This window comes from Budorcas taxicolor, chromosome 5, assembly GCF_023091745.1.
Source record: "Budorcas taxicolor isolate Tak-1 chromosome 5, Takin1.1, whole genome shotgun sequence".
NCBI classification, from domain to species: Eukaryota; Metazoa; Chordata; class Mammalia; order Artiodactyla; family Bovidae; genus Budorcas; species Budorcas taxicolor.
In genome coordinates, this window is record NC_068914.1 from 163,755,733 (window position 1) to 163,776,352 (window position 20,620).

Consider the following 20,620-nt stretch of genomic DNA (forward strand, 5'->3'; position numbering starts at 1 on the left):
CTTCCTGGGGGGCTAGCCTGCTGTGTGCTCCCCTTGGCCAGCTGAGGAGTAAAGCCGTCTACTTCCTCCAAAATTCCGTCTCGTATTTTTTAATTGAGCATTGGTGGGCAGAAAAAGGAGAGATTTTGGCAGTAACAAGGCAGCCACGCATGAGTGGGAGGCGGGGGTGGAGGCGGAGTATCCTGGCGCGGGGGAGGACGTGAACCCCTCACACCTCAGGCAGCTTTTGGTAATTTGGGTTTTGTTTTCTGAGTATAGGTTTCATAGTTACAGCACATAGCACAATCACTCTGTTTGGAATGGTGGTCCCTATGGGTGGGAGAGTCCACTATAAATGGATAGAATAGGCCATTGCATCTTACATCCCATGGACCAAATTCCACTCCCAGATTGTGCTGGTAGGGCCTGAAAGCTGAAAATGGTTTTTATACCTCTAAATGGTTGAAAATAATTCTTACAGATAATATTTGCAGCATGAAAATTCTATTCATTATACTCATATTCATCCAGATTTCATTGTCTATAAGTAGTGTTTTCTTGAAACAGGCTCTTCATGTACTTCTTATCTGTGGTGCTTCTTGGATACAATGACTCAACTGAGTGGATCCAACAGATGTGATATGGCAAAGCTAAAATATTTACTCTCTGGATCTTTATAGAAGTTTGCCCACCTCCACTCTAGAAATATGGTAGGGCTTTTTGTTTATTTGTTTGTTTTTTAAAGCATATGCTGAGGGCTATACATTAGAAACATTGTGAATTTTGTTCACATTACAAATTACTGTGAATTTAGTTCACGTTACATTGTGCATTTTGTTCTTTGGAACAAACCTCCTGTGGGTAGATGTCCAGCTGGTTACATTGCTCTCAGAAATCTCACCAGCATGAACACTGCGCCTGTGTACTCAGTTGCTACTCAGCTGCTAAGCTGTGTCTCTTTGTGACCCCATGGACTGTAGCCCTGCAGGCTCTTCTGTTCCTGGGGATTCTCCTGCCAAGAATAATACTGGAGTGGGTTGCCAGGCCCTCCTCCAGGAGATCTTCCCAACCCAGGGATTGAACCCGGGTCTCCCTCATTACAGGTGGATTCTTTACCATCTGAGCCACCAGGAAATCCTCTCAGGAGAATGGTCAAGCTGAATCGAGTTCTCAGAGTGATGTTTACTCTACTTTCTGTCTCAAATGTCACCCCTTAATTGAATCTCCCACCCTTTTCTGCCTTGATTTGTCAAATTTTCCATCTCTGCCTGCCCCCCTGCCCCCAAAGGGTCTCTCTGCATTCCTTCCAACCTATCCTTCCTACAGCAGAAAATGCAACTAAAAAAATAAAAACCCAAATCCTCCTTAAAAATTTCAGTAGTTTCTCACTACCACCAGACCCTCGATTCCAGGACTTTCCATGAATGACCCCTGTGTTTCTCCTCACGCTAATCTCCCTGCCATCCTGGGCTTCTTTGAGTGCCTGGCACCGTACGTTTCCCCCTGAGTCAAGGCTTTATGTATGCCGCTCCTCCTGCCTGAGGAGCTCTTCTCCCTACCCCTTGTTCCACCAGCTCCCACCATTTCATCTTCATGTTCAACACTCCTTGTTCAGGGGCGTCTTCCTAACCCTTCCACCAGCTCCCCGAGCACCTGCATTCCCCCTCTGTCACATTCATCAGATTGCCTGTTCTTATGTAATCTCCTGCTGGACGGAAAACTCTGGGAGAGCAGGGCTGTGTCTTGCTCGTGGTTCTTTCCTGGCTCCTGACACATTGATTCTCGGTCACTGTTGAAAGGATGGTTGAAGGATGAGTGACAGGGGTGTGCTGGGAGGGGCCTGGCTCTGCGATGATCTGGAGATGCCACGCATCTTCGGAGGATTTGGAGACTGGACGAGGTAATTGCTAACGTTCATCAGCTCAGACATGTATTAATCTTTAGGCTTACCCCCAGCCTGTTCCATTTGCTCCAAGATATTTGGTTGAACATTCCTTGTACTGAACTTGAGATTCAAGATTAGGCTGTGGATAAAAGAGTTAAAAGTGACAGCTGCTTGGTACACACATAAAATAATCTGCATAATTTCTGAGGTCTTTCTCCAGCTACAGAGCTCAGAGAATAGCCACCAAAACCAAATAGTCATGCACTTGGCCACATAGTTTCCTGGGTACTAAAGCACTGTAGCCAAAGAACCAAGTGTTGTCTCTGAAGGTCTAGAACTAGCCATGCTTGGACAATGGAGAAGTTAACTTATGGCAGCCTTTATCTTCCAGTAAATGCTGACACTGGAAAGTGATTGATAATCAACTGGCTTTAATTCCCTCACCCCAGGTCCCCCTGGGGGGACTAATCAATCAGGTTGAAACTTGGACTCTAGAAACACAAGGGGTCCTCCCCATGGGAATTTCACTTTATTCAAAGCTTTCAACAATCTCTGAAATGGGAACTATACAGGGCAAAACTCTCCCAGCCATACCTGCAATTAAAATTTGAGAAAGGCTTAAGATCTTTGCTTGTGGCTTTTCATATGAGTGAATTCTCATTCCTATCTGTCCATAGATTCCAAGAGCACAATTAATGTTCCCTGAGTTACAGAAGTCAGTTCTGCATCACCTAGGATTAGGGCAGGTTCAAACCCACTCCTGTGGTTTAGTTCATGTAAAAGCAACCTTCTGTAAAGGCCTATAGAACATGTGAAGTTTTCAGGGTTTGCTGACTCTGTGACTAAAATCTGGGGGAAAGTCTCCTAGGGAGCTGTTTTCCTGCCAGATGTGTGAATTTTCAAAGGGAGAGATTCAAGTCTGGACTTGTGTTTCCAAACAGTAGTTGCTCTAATTAATGAAGTGTTTATCAAAGGTGATGTCCGTTATCATGATTGTTGGAAACAGAGTCATTACTGAATGACCACACACTTTACTGATGTGGAGGGGAAGTGCCCCAGAGCCACACACCAGGCCTGGGAGAATCTGCCCCATGACAGGCAGTGGGAGGAGATCACATTCCCATCTTCCCGAGTTCACCATCCACTGAATGATCATTCTCACACAGCAGCCAAGACTCCGCATGGAATGTTGAGAGGGTAACAGATCCAGGACCTACTAAGACCTGCACTAGTCTTACAGGTGCACAGGAAAAGGCTGAGCTCACTTACATGTGGCATCTTAAAAAATAAATAAATAAAAAGCAAAGCACCAAGGTCCTCAATCCAGGGCACAGATTGGTGTTTGCAGAAGGTGGGCTGTGGGTGTGTGAAGTAGGTGAAGGTGATCAAAAGGCACAAACTTCCAATTACAGAAAAGTAACTCCTGGGATCATCATGTGTAGCATGGCAACTATAGCTAATAATACTATTTTAAAAAATTATTTTGTGTATTGAAAGTTGCTGAAAGAGTGGATCTAAAAAGTCCTCATCACACACACACAGAAGATGTCACAGTGTGAGGTGATGGGCGTGAGATGGACCTATCATGGCGACAGTGTCACAATCTATGCAAATAGTGAGTCATTATGTTGCGCATCCAAAATGAACATGAAGGATGCATCAATTAAGAAAAAAAAGAAAATGGTGGAAGGATGACACGCGCTCTCACAATTGCTGAGAAAGGTAAAGCCTTGGGCTTTGCATCAGGGTCTGCGGTCTTCCCTTCCTCTCAGTAAAGTGAAGGATGCTTACGGCCTTGGAGGCAGCAGATGGGGCAGGCCTGGGGCTCTGCATTTCTCACAGGCTCCCAGGAAACGCCAGCTCCTGCGGATCCCGGGCTGCACTTTGAGTAGCAAGGTGTCAGAGCTCCTGAGGGTGGCAATTAGCTGGGCTGGTTTCTAAGGGATCCAGTGACACTTATGAGTACAGCACAGGGGCTTTGTTGGCCTCCGTTCCTGACAGTGCAAAATAGCTGGGGCAGAGCCGAGGTGGTGTTTCCCTTGCAGAGAAGAGGAGATGGCAACGTTCACCAGACTGGAGATGACGCTGTTTCACGTTCACATACGGATCTCCTCAGACACATGGGGCCCACCAGCAGAGACCTTCAGAAATAAGGGCAAAAAGCCCACTATGATGTTTAAAGTATTATTCTGGGGTGCTATCCACAGTGAATAAACTAGATCAAAGGACATTATTTTATGTCACAGCTCAAGTGGTTCAATTGCCTAGGACCTTTTTTTTTTCTTTAAGTTTTATCTTGAACCCTTCTTAGAAGTGTCTACAATTACATGAGGGCTTGACGGAGTGCGTCACTGCTTGTTCAAAGCTCTGATGGCAAATAAAATATACAACGACAGGAAGGACCCTTTACTACACTTGTTAAAATATGGAAGGTCCTCCCTGGGAAGCTATACATTCTTGGTCACCGCGAGGAGTAGAAAGTGAGCCCGCAGAATTCACAGCTGGGCCGCAGGAGAGGAGACAGCCGAGCTCCTGACCCTCTCAGCCCCTCTGATGCAGGCTCTGTCTGACCCCCAGACACTCAGACATGCCTCCCGAGGGTCACAGACCCTGAGAGGCCTGGTGCGGTCCCCGTGTTCTCCTCTGACCTGGGGGAGGAAACGGTGGGCTCAGGAGAGACCCTGGGCGTGAGTGAGGACCCGGCCCGAGCAGCGCCGCGCGCGGAGGGACACCATCCACACGCTCCGCTGGTGTCGGCTTCCACGTGTGTAAGACGAGCAGCCCGGCTGCTCTGGGGGTTTCTTGATTCTTCAACGGTCCTTGGGCCTCAGCAAAATTGGCAGAAGTCAGAAATGTGATATCTCAGGCAGCCCTGCTGACTCAGTGGTAAAGAATCTGCTTGCCAACGCAAGAGACACAGGTTTGATCCAAAAAGATCCCACACGCCGTGGAGCAGCTAAGTGCACACACCAGACTATTGCTCCTGTAGGGCCCGGAGCCACAACCCCTGAGGCCCGTGCCTCCCAGAGCCTGTCTCTGCAACAAGAGGGCGGGGCAGTTTCTTGGAGTGAAAGCTGCTTCCCCAAGGCGCGGACAGTGCCTGAGGTGAGACCCGGATGGCCCGGCAAGCCTGGCGGGGGAGCCACAGCCTTCAGTCTCCGTGCAGGCGAGCAGGGAGCACCTCCGGGCCTGACAGAGTCGTGGGGAGTCGTGGGGCCTGGATTCTTGGCCTCAGGAAGCCCTGGGCCTAAGAGGGGCATCAGACAAGACATAATGCGCCCCCCATGAGGCACGTGCTCACCGAGAAAAGGCACCCAGGACCAGAAGAGAGACAAGGAGTTACGACACAGCCCGAGGGAGTCAGGAAAATCAGCAGAGCAGACGGTTTCCAAGCCAAGGCCTCGGAGGAGTACAGTTCAGCAGCCAGGAATCCAGAGCCAGGGCCCAGTGGCAGGTGCAACAGAGAGCAAGCTCCCCCCACCCCAGCCCCACCCCCAGAAAGGCAGATGTGAAGGCAGAGCGTTCATCTAAACTCCCGGATGATGTCAAAGGCGGTGTGGACTGTGGCGTGGACGCAGGGGGTGAGGGCTGGCAGAGGAAGGGGCAGGGGAGAGAGAGTGAAAGGCATTTAGAGCCTGGCCTGGGATGCCACTATCCTTCCTGGGAAGTGGGAGCCACTCAGATGCTGTGAGTAGAGAAGGGACATGTTCAGAACTGCAGTTAAAGCAGGTCAGTTATCACAGAGAGAAAGCAAACAGGAGGGCGGAGAGGCTGCAGCCAGAGGGCGGCCAGGAGCCCAGCAAGAGCACAGGTGAGAGGAGCCCAGACCGAACTCAGGAGGTGGAGCTGGAGGCAGGCAGCCCCTCAGAGCAGGGGGAGGAGAAGGAGAGAGGACGATAGGAACATGGAGAGCAGCTCCTGCAGAGGCCGAGGGTCCTCCTGGTTTGGTGATGAAGGGCAGCTCAGAGAAGGCAGTTCCTGAAGGAGGAAACCTGAATCCTCATCTCTGCCCAGATGTCTGTTTGCACAGACATTAGAAGGGTGAGAACCAAACAAAACTCAGGATAAGATGTGTTTCTTGGGTGAATACTTTTAAAAAACCAGTCCTTTATCAACTGCAATTTTTAAGTTGGAATCTAAATCACATGTCATAAAATTTACTCTGTAAAATGTACAACTCAACGAGTCATCATCTGTTTGCAAGGTTGTGCAGCTATCACCACTCTCTAAATCAGAGCACTTCACCTCCTCACAAAGAAAGCCACCACCCATTAAACAGGCACTTCCCCTTCCACCTCCCCCCAGCTTTGGGCAATTGTCTGTGTGCTTTTTGACCCTAATGATTTGCCTATTCTGCATATTTAAAGTACATGGATTTGTACCACTGTGGCCACATATGCTGGTTTCTTACACTTGGTGCTGTGTCTTTGAGACTCATCTATGGTTTAGAACAGGATTCATTCCTCTGTTTGACTTGAGAATTTTCCTTTCTAGGCCATTATAATACACACACACACACCCACGTTCTTTTCTTTTCAATTGTGAAAAACTCACAGAATATAAAATTACCATTGTTGCTCAGCCGTCACTAGAAACCGTCTTTGTGCAGGGAGCCTCTTTGCCTCACCAACCCTCAGCCACCGGTGAGCTCAGAGCAACAAGCCCAGCCACGACACCCCTTCTCAGGACCCTCAGTGCCACCCACCTAACTAGGACTCCACGCAGGCCTCCCCACGGTGGCCTAAGAAGAGAACTACATGGGGGGGGGGGGGGGCGCAGAGGTGGTGAAGGAGAGAGACCAGGAGAGAGGAGAGCAGAGGCGGGTGGAGGAGTTGCCCATCCTGAGCTCCTGTCTCAGTCACGTGCCCGCCAGACCAGCCCTGCTTCACTGCTGGGATCAGAAACGGTCAGATCGGTGAGGGAGGTGTGACCACGGGTGTCAGCAGCTTCAGCCAGACACCCGATAGTCTCCAGTGCAAAACTGCCAGGCCCAGCTTCACTCCCCGGGTCAGCTTCAGAGCCCCAGAGCCCCAGCCTCATGTGGGGGGCTATCCCAGCCCCATCCTCCAGAGCTCCACATCCCAGCTCTCAGGAGAGTCTTCTGAGCTCCCAGGAGATCGTGTCCACTCAGGGTGTATGACAAGTGGCATTAGGCTGGGACCAGTTGGAAGTGGCCAGAGTGAAATCAAGTGTCTCTGTATCTCTTCTGCCCCTGAAGCACCCGCTCTCTCCTCCTCACTCATGCCTGCTGTGTCCAGGCGTCCCCTGACACAGCCAGGCTGCAGGGAGGGGTTTCAGGGCAGAGCAGGAGCTGCAGCATCTCACGGTGAGCAGGGCTGGCCACCAACTCACGCCCGACTCTGGGAGAGCACCACTGTGGCTCAGAAACTGACCCTCTGAAGGCACAAGTGACTGCTCCTGGATCACACGGGGGCCCCAGAACTTAGGTTTGTCTTGTGACCTCTACAGCTGGCTCTAAAGGACAGACCGTCAGCAAGGAGACATCTGGACCCCGGTCATCACAGCCAGGTTGCTTACGTACAAAGGGGGTGGGGCCGCCTGCCTCCTCTGTTTCACACCACCCCCACTCCCCTGATCATCTCCTCCTAGCATCCTACCCATGGACAGGGCAGTGAGGACGGGGTGGGGGCCTCCTGCCTCTGCTGTTTCACAATCCTCCTCCCCCTTCCCCTGACCATCTCCTCCTCAGCATCCTACCCCCGTATTGGGCTTTCTTGGCCCAGACACAACAGAAGTGATCATTAAGTTACTCAGTATTCAGTGGAATAGTCACAAAGTGACTTTAGGATTAAAAAGAAATAAAATTGAAAATAAAATCCACCGAGACTGTTAATGTTTTGGATGAGGTTAGTGTCAGAGAAGATCCTGGGCTCCTGGTAAAGGTCTCCCTGAAACTCTGGCTCTGGAAGGAGGGAGAAGATGACCTTTGGTGAACGTGACCTGAGCCTGGTTTGTGTCTGCCCAGTTCATTGATTTGATTGTTGGTCATCCATCACATTTTCTGAGCCCCGTTCTGCATCTGTTCAAGGTCCTCACATGGCTGACAAGCTGGAGAGCTCATCACAGTATGCTTAAAGACTCGAGGGGTCCTGGGTGAGGCAGAAAATGGTGTGGGCAGAGCATGGGATCAAGAAAGGCATCGTGGACCCACTGAGGTCTGCGCTGGGTCTCCAAGGGTGAGTTCAGCAGGGCCTGCCTCTAAGCAGGACTCAAATACACGATGAATGACTAAATGAATGAAAATGGAAATCTTCCCAAAAAAGGGCAAGACTGTCAGCTCTTCTGTAACTGAGCCCAAGCTCGTACTGCTCACCCCACGACAGGCCAAGAAATTGAGAGATGAGTTCTTGGGGCAAGGAACAGCGGCTTTATTCAGAAGCCCAGGACTCTTGTCCCAGGACCCATCTTGCCTGAGTGAGAATTCAGGCATCTTTTATATTAATTCTCAAAGGTGGTGTGTGAGGAAAGTCAAATATTTCCTCATTCTGATCAGGCTCCAGAAGGGATGTGTTAATGTTTGCCTCCCTGCCATGATTCACAGGTGAGTCTGGTCAGGAAGTTACCTGTGAGCTAAACAAAGTTATTTTAGCTTGGTGCTCATTACCTGGGATGCAAGGCTCCCAGAGATGGGACTTTATGTACAAGCTTATAGGCAACATTCCTTTAGTGGTTAACTTGTAATAGGTAGAACACAAAGGGTCCTTCTTTATGACGCATTCAGGCCAAAGCTTGGAACTGCAGGGCACCCGGGGACAGTGGCAGAGGCCCCGCGGGGCGCCCACTCGACTCCCTCACAGCTGTCTTGCTGACTTAGCAGCCTGTGTCTTGACTCCCTGGGGGCACCTGTTTGCCCTCTTCTCTCAGACAGTGCTGGTTGTAAGATACAGATTGGGCTGAGGCAGAAAAGGAGAGATGACGTCAACGGAAGTAGGTTACCTTTATTCAGGCAAGGAGGGGCGGCAGTCAGCCTAACGACCGGGCTGAGCGTGAGAGGGATCAGGGAGGCTTCATATTTAAAGGGAGGTTTGTGGACGCGATAAGGGAAATGTTAGTCAGGCGGGATGTTTGGGGTATTCTTTAGTTGAGATGGCATTTGCAGTTGGGCAGGGGGTGATAAATCCTCTGGACAAGGAATGATAAGTCCCAGGTAGATGCAACAAGCCTGGAGCATCAGGGCGGGACCTAAAGTTTGGTTTTGTTTTCCCAAAGTTAGAAGATTCAGCAAGGGCCTTTGAGACTGCTGTTTCCTTTTCTAGGCCCAAAGACTCTTTCACTCGTCAGAAGCAACACTCACCTGCGCCCCTCCCTGATCAGGCCCAAGCAAACCAGCTGCCCTCACCTGAAAGGGTGTTAGTCTCTTAATCATGTCCCTGCGACCCCATGGACTGTAGCCCACCAGGCTCCTTTGTCCGTGGGATTTTCCAGGTAAGAATACTGGAGTGGGTTGTCCGTTCCTTCTCCAGGGGACCTTCTCGACTCAGAGATCGAACCCAGGTCTCCGACATTACAGGTGTATTCTTTACCATCTGAGCCACCAGGGAAATGCGTAAGAAACTGCTACCTCCCCAAACTGGGGTCAGAAGGCTGGGCGTGTGGTTCAGGCTCTACAAGGCAGTTCACATCCTCCTAGTATCTCCTCTTGTCTGCCTAAGAAACTCTTACATCTCAGGACGCCTCTAACCAATACCCCCTTTTGGTGGGAGCTAGTGCTCAGCGGTGAATATTTTCAGCCCAGAGAGACACAGCCTGTGCTTTAGACCATGGGGAACCCTCCCAGCTAGCCCCAGTCCGTCCAAATCTCTCCTGTTCCTCAGATCCCATGGTCAACAGACAGTCCCCGAGTCTGTTCAGCAGCCCAGCTCCCACAGTGTCCAGAGCTGAGGCTCCTCCCTCCCCCGTGTCCCCTCGGCCCTGCACGATGAGCCTGCGCTCCTGGGAATGGAGGGGCCCCTGTGCACTTCTTCCGGGGCTGCTGCTGGGCCTTCCTTCTCCTTCAACCAGAGCAGGGAGCTGGGCTCTTCCATGCCCATGAGTAGGGGGAGGAGGGAACGTGCAGTCAGTCCCTCTGTCTCCTGCGGGCCGCCGCCCTGCGGGAGGAGGCGCTGGGGACTGAGAGCGGGCTTGGCCTGTTCAGTGGTCAGGACTCAGGGCACATTCGGGGGAGGCTGAACCTACTGGGGAATGGTGACAATGTTGATGGTGACAAGCTGTTTCCATCTCTGTACGAGCTGGTTCAGTTCACCAAATTCTCTCAAAACTAACACCTGTATATAAACATTCTTCCTCTGGCAACAGGGTTTGGGCTGAGTGTTTTCCAGGAAACTCCTCACTAACCTCTGGGAAACATTCTGAGAGAGTCTCTGATGATGCAACGAGCGTCCGCTTTGGTTAGGAATCGACAAGGACTCACTGTTCGGCACGTGGATGTCAATGCTATGTAGCAGCCTCGATGGGAGGGGAGTTTGGGGGAGAAAGGACACATGTGTGTGTTTGGCTGAACCGTTCCCCTTGGTGTTCACTTGAAACTGTCACAACACTGTTTGTTAACGGGCTATACCCTAACTACAAAGTAAAAGTTAAGAAAGAAAACAACATGGGACCAAACACAAAAAGAAGACACTGGATGCTTTGAATGTTGGCTTCACAAGTGCATTTTGGTAGTACAGAAAACCAGAGTGTTTTAGAATCCTAGTTTATGATTTAGAATCAATGATACTTAGGTGACTGATCAATTGTCGCATACAGGCACTGGCAAAAATACAAGCTAAAGGCTAACCAGTTTTAGTATCATAAATGTCACCCTACAGTCTAAACCCAGGGCACATCTGTCTGTTCATCTGTCGCCCTCCCTCCAACTCCCTCTCTCTATGGTGTTAAGATTTGTGTCACCAGTGAGCTCGCTCCAGCTCTCCTGCAACACACACCCTTCATTCTGTGGGAGAAGTGATGACACGCATGTACACTAGTGTCAGGGAGGAGGTGATGCTCGGTGACAGAAGGAAGGAGACTGGCGGGGGTCTCGGCCCGGCCTCGGCCTGGGGGCTTTGCCCGGACCCCCGCTCCCTGGTCCACTGCTGACCATAGCAGGGGTGGGAGAGGCCCGTGAGGAGCCCTGGCCAAGAACTTTCATGCACGGCTCGCCATTTACATCGAGAGCGTGGAGTTTTCACCAAGATCTTCAAAGTTCTGTTTTTTTTCTGACTTCTTTAGTCTTCATTGGTCTTCTCACCAGGGGTGTCATTAACTAAATCAGCCTGTATATTATTAACATTAACATATATCATTGATATATAAAATTATATTAAAATTATAACAGTGCATAACATTTAATATTTATCTACATTATATATGCATATATTTATGTAGCATTATGTTATATTAACTTAAATCAATAAATATAAGTTAACTAGCATAACAGTATGAGTGTATGTTACTCCTCAGAGGCAGGCCTTTGCCTTTTATGCAGTCAGCTCTGCCTGCTGACCGTATTTTGTGTGCCAGAAAAAAATGAACACTGAGGCCAGAGTGAAAAGTGAGGGGAAGGCAGGCAGAGAAGACCCAACCTGAAATTACAAGGGAGGCGTAATGAAGTCACTCAAGTGAAACAAGAAGTGTGTTCCTGAGACCAGCCTGAAGCGCACAGTCTTAGTGAGCGGAGCGGATGCGCCCCGCACCGGGCCCACCGGCACCTTCAGGGGTGGGCGAGCGGGAGGGAGCCGCCTCCGGGGGTCTCTCCGCGGCTCCTCCGCGGACCCACTCGCCTCCCCAGGCTCTGCTGCGACCTTCGACCTTCGTGCTTTGCCGCCCGGAGGCCCGTTTCCTGCCCTCCACTGTTCTCCTCCTACCGTCTCTCTTTCCTGGATTCTCTCGGCTGCTACCGGCCAGGCTGGAGACTCAGGCATCACGAGACCTTCCCTCCAGCCAGTGAGCTGTCCTCGCCCCGCCCTCCTCCTTGAGAGCTGGGTTAACGGGGTGCCTGGGGTTCATTACTGAGACTTTCCTTGCTCGCAGTTTCCTCCATTTCTGATGGTGGGATGCGCAGGGCAACTGTGGACATTTCTGGATTTCCCTGAATGTGGGTGCTAGATGAACCTAGTTTGCTTATAGCAGAATCATGTTGTTATAAAGATTTTTATATTCCTATTTAAAACCACTGGAAAACCCCCAAACAGGAAACGGTGACACCTCAAAGTCATACTGTTACATGACAAAAGCAAGTTGTAAAACAACACACGTTATTTGTCTAACTGAACTAAAAATGAACCTATATTATCTGCGTGTCAATAAATATATATTTGAAAATGTTTTTTAAAAAGCTGGAGGAATATATACAAATGAACCACAGACGCTTTATAAGGATGAAAGAGAAATTCTACTTTTACTCTAAATTATCCGGTTTCTTGGTGTACTTTTAACTCAGGAGGAACTTGAACAAGAGTGTATATTGTTTGTATTTAGATAAACGCTTTACATATGATTGTACAGAACCAGCTCATCATAAAATCCGAACCAATGTATTTCAGCGTCAAGCAAGTGATGAGCTGCGCAGAAGAGCGCGAGCCTCTGCGGAAGGGCAGAGACAGGATGAGCACACGGGCAGCGCGCGCAGTGAAACGCTGGCTGCACGCCTCCGTCCCCTCCGGTCACTAGAGCATTCCTTGAGCACTTGCTGGGTTTAAGGCAGCCTGGACATCAGTTACCTGCCCAAGGCAAGTCTGAATTCATGCCAGGCCCATGGTAAAGACATGTTCTAATTAGCATCTCTCAGAGGTAGAAAATGCACACTTTATTCTCTAAACGTATTCTGGCCTGTTCTATAATGGATCGCTCCACTAAAAACAAAACACTCAAACCAACATTAAAAACCACCTTTTCGGTGTACCTGAAAGCGTTTGCCATTTTAGAGCTTTCTCTTTTTCTGTCATCTCTTAAACACATGTAAAATAAATACAGTCAAGTCCCCAGCAGGAGGGGCTACTCAGGGAGCTCTGGGCCTCAGTCGTTACTAGGAATACAAGTGGCAAAGAGCATTTTTGCTCCAGAACTCTAAAGGCATTTTGGTGTTGGATAATCGGGACCCATGGAAAGCATATGATAGCCTGATACTGTTTTTCCATCTGCCTCACTTCAGTGATTTTCAATATGTTACTTTCTGTAACCAAAGCTTGAGAATGCTCAGGAGAGAGCATACGTATAACTACATAACTCGTTATAAATAGCATGTAAGTAGAAAGTATAGTTAGATGTGAGTAGTTCCTGTGGCTCTCAGTCCATAAGGCTGACTACCTTCCTCGGGCATCTCTACAGATTGGACAGGAGGTGGCGCCTTCAGCCTGTTTGGAAAGCAGGCTTTGGCTTGTTTACTTGCTTTTTAACTGTTTCCGCACCATTGCACAGAAAACAAAGTAATGCGCTGCCTAAGCATATGAAGTCCCGATCAACGTCACGGGAGCAATTCCAGAAGAACGCAAAGCCACATAACTGGATCTGTCGGAAGCATTTACAAATATCCGCAGGAAAGACTCCACCTCTCCGTGGATTCGAACTGAAAAAAGAAAGTGAAAGTCACTCTCGCGTGTCCGACTCGGCGATCCCTTAGACTGTAGCCTGCCAGGCTCCTCTGCCCATGGAATTGTCCAGGCAAGAATACTGGAGTGAGTTGCCATTCCCTTCTCTAGGGAGCCATCCCAACCCAAACTATCCAGTGATAAAACGCTTTTAGGGTTTGTGTCACGGATGCCCTTTGCTGCTTTGATTCCTGGTAATGACAGAATCCCAGGCCAACCTGGGACCCACCCCAAAGTAGTTTGTGTCCTGTGACCCTAGTCAGACAGTTCAGTTTGGTTTTCTTGTTTGGAAACAATTTGACCTAGCTGCTCACAAGCGAAAAGCAAACTGTTGCAGGAAGACAGACCCCTTCCAGGGCCCGAAACTGGGCTCTTGTCTAACACTCGGAAATGAATTGTCCGAGGAGACACTTGTGCTGACAAAGCAAGAGATTTTATTGGGAAAGGGCACCCGGGTGGAGAGCAGGAGGGGAAGGGAACCCAGGAGCACTGCTCTGCCCATGGCTCGCAGTCTCGGGTTTTATGGTGATGGGATTAGTTTCCGGGTGGTCTTTGGCCAATCATTCTAATTCAGAGTCTTTCCTGGTGGCACACGCATCCTCAGCCAAGATGGGTGCTAACGAGAGGGATTCTGGAAAGTGGACGGACAGGCAGTGTCTCCTTTAGACCTTTCCCGAACTCTTCCAGTTGGTGGTGGCTTATTAGTTCTGCATTCCTCATCAGAATCTCCTGTCATAAAACAACTCACGCAAATAGTTACTATGGTGCCTGGCCAGGGTGGGTGGTCTCAACCAGTGTGCTTCCCCTAACAAAACTACTACACCTTAAAATGTTCCAGTAGAGTACAGTCAAATGCTCCTGATTCTAGGTACTTCACAGGGTGTTTTTAAGCCTTGTCAGCCACCAGCTTCTCTTGATTCTGAAAGCTGAGTTTACTAGGAACCGGCAGCAGTGGAAGCGTGATGAAATCACCGCAGCGGTGTTGTGCTTCAAAGCACAGGATCTGGACAGACAAGGAACAATGATAAAATATTCTGAAGGGGTGAGTCCAGGGCATTTACTCTTATCTGAACAAAAGTTTGTGCACAGACGCATTTTATGCATCACTTCAGGGAGGCCACAGGCTCCCTGGGCTCTCCAAGTCCCTCAGGTTAAGAGCTCCTGGCCCGGGAGTGAAAGAAAGCAAAGATAGATCTTCCGTCTTCCCCATTCCGACCTCCGGTCCCATCACATTCCGACCTCTGGGCCCGTGAGGGGGCCGGTGGACGCTCCGCGCGCTCTGCCAGCCGCTCGGCCGCCAGAGGAGTGACCGGAGCAGGCCTGCCCCGTGGCGCCGCGGCTTCCTGCCTGCTGCCCGCGCTGTGAGAAGGCCCCATGGAGGTCTAGGAAAAGCAAAGGGGCGCCCATCTCAGCAGAGCAGCCCCGAAGCACAGGGAGTTGAAGAAACAGGAAGCACGGGTCAGGTCAGGGAACGACCCCTTTGTGCCTGCTGCGCTGATAACGGGTGTGGCTGAAGCGTCCCTCCCTGCGCACGCGGCTCCGCGTCTGCAGGCTCTTCCGGCTTGCCTCCGTGAGAGGCGGCTGCTTGTCAGAAGGCAGATCCTTTCTACCACCAATAAACTGTCTTTCCCCTGCTGTCAGCCGTGTAATCTGGCACTAGATGCTCCTTGTTCCACTGGCTGCTAACACTTCTGTAAAAGGAGATCTAACTGTCAAAGTTCAAAATTCCAGGGGTCTGTGGAGTCCCGCCACCAATCCACCCCCAGAGTTGTGTTTGAATCAGGTAAAAACGCTCATTACAGGCTTAGCATTGAGGATACTAAAGTGAGAACATGAATGAATTTAGAACTTTTGGAAAGTCTGATTTTAAAAGTATTTGTTTATCTTTAAAGTATTTGTTTATCTTTAAAAGTATTTGCTTATCTTGTCTGAGGAATAAACATGGAAAGATGCTGGAAAAAAGCTACAAAATTTAAGGCTTTGAAAAGGGGATTAAAAGAGAGTGGGTCTCATGAAGAGTAACACCTTTCAGATGGAGAAGCTGAGAGGAGAAAGAAATTGATTTAAGAAAAGATCTTTCTATTAGAGCTGAGGCCATCTGCCATTTCGTCAAATTTACTTTTCTGCATGCAAGGTCACCTTGTACAGACTCCTACAGACACACAATACAGCTGCCACCTCCACTGATACGCAGAGGGGCCACCGCTTCAGACCACCTTGTGAGGCACTCAGGATGCTCAGGCCTCTGTCCTATGTGTCCCTGGGAAGTGACTCCCAGGAGGTCCAGCCACTGAGCCGAGTTCCACTCTGTTTTCAAACAGCCCTTTAAATCCCTGAGGCCAGCGCTCCTCTCTCTCACCACATAAAACGTCCCCCGTGAGTCACTGCTCCTCATCAACATGGCTGCTGGTTTTATAATCAGTCTTAAGATATGGTCACCTGATTCTATTATTTTCTTTTATGCTGAAGTCAGTCAAGTGTTTTATATCTTACTAGCGTATTAATATGTTAGATTCAGAGAAATGATTCAAGTATAAAGTCAAATGCTTATCCTCCTATGCATATGAAGTACATAAATATGCATCTCTGGGAGATGGTGAAGGACAGGGAAGCCTGGTGTGCTGCAGTCCATGGGGTCGCAAAGAGTTGTACATGACTCAGTGGCTGAACAATGATAAACTATTATCTCAATTGATAATGAATGCATAGTGCATAGGGAAAGTGGGAGAAAAGTATTTTAAAAAATGGATCGAGCTTAGCTAATAAAATTAGCAGTTGCAAATGTTGTTTGAGGGAAGAACATAATGAATTAGGAATTAGGAGTTTTCATCTTATGTGAAAGGAAAAAGCAAAAGTAACAGAACATTCTCATGGGTAGACATATTTATTTATTTAGAAACTGCTTATTTTCTGTCAACCAATTTCCATTTTATGTGTTTGTGGGGTTTCCATAATGGCTCAGGGAAAAGAATCCTGCCAATGCAGGAGACATGAGTTCAATCCCTGGTCCAGGAAGACCCCACGTGCCTCAGAGGAACTAAGGCCTTGAACCACAACCACCGAGCCTGTGCTCCACAGCCTGGGGGCCACAGCCACTGGGCCCACGCTCTGCCACCGCTGAAGCCTGGGGGCCCTGGGGCCCACGCTCCATAACAAGGGAAGCCGCTGCAACGAGAAGGCCAGGCACCACAACCAGAGAGTGCGCCCCGCTCACCACAAGCAGAGCAAAGCCTGTGCAGCAGCAAGGATCCAGCAAGGGACCCAGGACCCCTCACCCAAGAAAAGAGTCTGGGAAAGAAGAGCTGAAGCCCACGCAGTGCTCTGCCTACCCGTTCAGTGGCCTGAGCAGTGGGCGCTGCAGGCCGGCCTTCAGGGGGAATTGCGGAGCAGGCGGCGAGCTCGCCTGCCCGCCTGTGGACTAGGCCACCCCGTCAGATCCAGTAGCCTTGCACTCAGGTGCTGAAGTGACCATTCACGGTGAAGTCCTCCTTGGTCAGAGCCTGCTCAGCTGCCACCTGCTCTTCCCTTTTAATCTCTTCAGAATCTGCAGACGTGGAGATCAGGCACGACCTCCCAGGAGTGTTCACAGGAAACGGTGCCGCGCACGGGCAGAACTTCCCTGCGAGCATCCGCCCAGTCAGACCCAGCGACTGAGCTCCCTGGTTGCCGGGAATGGGTGGTCTCCAGAGCGCAGAGGAGAGTGCGTGTCACACAGACCGATGGTAAGAAGTTCACACGCATGCCTCCGGGAGAGGCTGGCGGTCAGCCCTGGGACCGGAACCAGCAGGAGTCTCGGCTCCTGGGAGCTGCCTGGGTCTGGGCAGCGGAGGCTCCGGGAGCGAAGCGGCCCAGCAGAGGAGCGGCGGCAGCAAACCAGCTCGGCTCGCGGGCGCGGGTTCCTGGAGGACGCAGCAGGGACAGCGGCTGGGGTTTCAGGGGCAACGGCGGCACGAGCTGCCCACAGAAGCTTCTCCCAGGTTCTCTCGGATCCCTAAACATTTAAAGCCGCAAACGGTAGCATACTGAGCACAGTGCGTTATGGTGTCTTGCTTATACTCAGCTGACAATATCTTGGGGAATAGTCTCTCTTGGGACACTATTTTCCACAAACCAGTCCACTGAATAGATGAAGTACTATAATACGCTTTACAGGTCCACACTGGAATAAACACTCATATAAAATGACATCTTGATATCACAATAAACAATGTAATGCAAAACCTTAGCCTAATTTATTCCATTGCAGGAAAATGTATACATTTCTAATGCATTAGGAATTTCTGCAAATCTAATGGATTTGTAGCCTGAAGGATTTCTAACTGAAATATAGCATCTGATAGGACGTTGCTGGGAAACTAGCATGTTGCTGGATCCCCCCGCCCCCCGCCCCCCGAGGAGCTGTGCGATGATCACTTCTCTTTCCCTGAGACTCGACCTCTCCTCCCCCAGGTTTCTCCCTGATCTGTTTTTAGAAACACTCTCCACCCTCTCCCACCCTTGTGACTTCCCTATCATCTGCGCTTCTCAGCACTGTCCTTCATTCGCCGCCCGCATTGCTTGGCCTGGTCTCTCCCTGCGATCTCAGCATTGTCTATCGCTCCACCCGCTGCCCTGGAGACTGTATCCATACAGCCAGATAGGTGGTTGAGTATAGAAAAATGGTTCATGGATGATATTGAATCACTGAGCCTGGATGAGAAGGAGACATCCACGGGGGAGTTCAAGGTAGTGGGGGAAGGAGGAGAATTCAGGTTTTATCTGTGGTCTTCATCCAGGGGAAGATGCTACAGGGCCCACACCAGGGAAGAAGGAGTCAGAGTCAGAGTAAATACTTGGGAGGTGGTGTCCAGAAATTCCAGCAGGAACTCTGAAGAGAAGAGTGGGGGAGAGAGCCTGCTGTGAAGCCGCTGTATGTTGGGCAGAGCACACATGGGACAGCAGAGAAAGAAGCAGGAAAGTAATAACAGGCTTCCCAAGGGAAGAGGAGGGCGTCACGGTAACAGTGATGTGCACATAGTGACACATGGCACGGAGAGACGAGGGAGAGTGGAAAGGAGCCAGTGAGAGGGGAGCGTGGGTGCAATTAATACATCCTGTACGTTGTTTCATGAGAGGCAAGAGCAGAGGCCAAGGGAGAGGCTGAGCCAGAGCGCAGGACACAACGAAGGAGACATAAAAGTTGATAAATAAAACCATAGGCGTTCAAATCAAGATTGTGTTAAAACGCTCTTGTAAGGAATACAATTGGGATTTTAAGGAACTCCTTTTAAGGAATATGAAAATAAAGTGCAGGTGAGGTGATATTAATTCTTAGATGAGGACTCACAAGGATGACTCCCCTGCCTAAAGAGTGGCCCCACCAGAAGCAGTTCTGCGCTGAGGTGAGCAGGGAGATGGCACAGCACAGTTGGGGAGACACACGTTGGAGACAGATGGAGACTCTGGACCTTCACGGGAGGAAGGGTTCCTGCAGATCCCATACGCCGGTGTGCTGAGAACATCGAGCAGGAGTTACCTGCGCCACTGAGAGTCACTGTACTTGGAGGGTTTTTGCTTAAATATAGTTTCATTTCTTTCTGGCCACACGGGGCCTTCCTTGCTGCATGCAGGCTCTCCCTACTGCAGCGAGCAGGGCCTGTGCTCTAGTTGTGGTGGTTGGGCTTCCCACTTTGGTGGCGTCTCTTGCTGTGGAGCACTGGGCTCTAGAATGCCTGGGCTCAGTATTTATGGCTTCATTTCTCTGTGGCATGTGGGATCTTCTGGGGACCAGAGATCGAACCGGTGTCCCCTGCACTGCAAGGTAGATTCTTAACTGCTGGACCGCCAGGGCAGCCCCTGTACTTGAAGTTTTCATTGGAGCTACCTAAGTCATGATAAACGTGACCTTAGCGAAAGGGGGAAGGAGAGTGAGCGCATGGCCTGCCTTCCACCACAGGGAGCCTGCTGGGTCTGCACAGACCCCTTTCCGTTTCTGAACCGCACTTGCCATTTACTCACTTCCTCTTTCTCCACCTAAAAAACACTCTCTCTTAAATTCTCCAAGCAATCTTCCTGGTGGCTTTCTCCCATGGAAGTAGAATTTCTAGGCAAAAGAGTCTATGCAATCTTTCTATGTGAATATCAGAAGAAGGTGAACATTTTCTTTGGGGTAATGGTTCTGGAAATTCAGAATTAAATATGTTTCAGCTTGAGTTGGCCTAATGGCTGTACCTGGCCCAGCTTCGTGCATCTTAGCCGGCTCACTGGTGTCATTAAGGCCCCAGGGTCTCTGGCCCCTCAGCCACTGCATCCACCTCCTATGGCATAGCAAAAAAAAAAAAAAAAGGCTCTCTGGCACCATTAAGACCCCTGCTGATTGCAGATCCTGTGACCTTGCTGGTGCCTTGACTTACTGCAGCTTCCTAAGTCCTTACCTAGGATTTGTTGGCATAAAGTTCAACCAGGAAAATAGAAAACAAAACCCATTTTAGTGTGTCTCTTGATATTTGGTTTTGTTTTTACATTTGCAAGAGCAAAACAGAGAAAATGAAGCAAAAGATACTTTCAAACATATGGTTAATGGATTTAGAATTACTGATTCAAAGTGAAAGTGAAAGTGAAGTCGCTCAGTCACGTCTGACTCTTTGCGCCCCGTGGACTGTAGCCCACCAAGCTCCTCTGTCCATGGGATTCTCTAGGCAAGAATACTGGAGTGGGTTGCCATTCCCTTCTCCAAAACACACACTTCACACACAACAAAACATTAAATTGATTGAGGACATTGCAAGAAGTGTCGTAATTCATTCTCCCTTTGTCCACACTTAATTGAGTGTGCTCAGTTGAGATGCTCTGTGTCTACAGAGCGCGCTGTCCTTCTTGGCTGATTTAAAACACAGTGTATTAATGGGAAACTGGAGGCACAATGAGGCAAACAGATCAGGAGGCAACTGTCATCGAAGAGAGAGTTGATGACGCAGAGTTCCCAAGAGGAGGGACAGGCCACGCCATTGGGCCACTCTGGAAGGGTCCGGACTTGTCCGGAGAGGGAGGGAGGGGATTTCAGTACAGGGGCCTTTCCTGTGACTCCTCAGGAGGGAACAGCGAGCTGGGTGCGCAGGTTCAGGACCGGCCAGTGTGCGTGATGTTAGCGGCCATCCTCGGCGTCTGGCTCTGGGTGACGAGGGAAGTG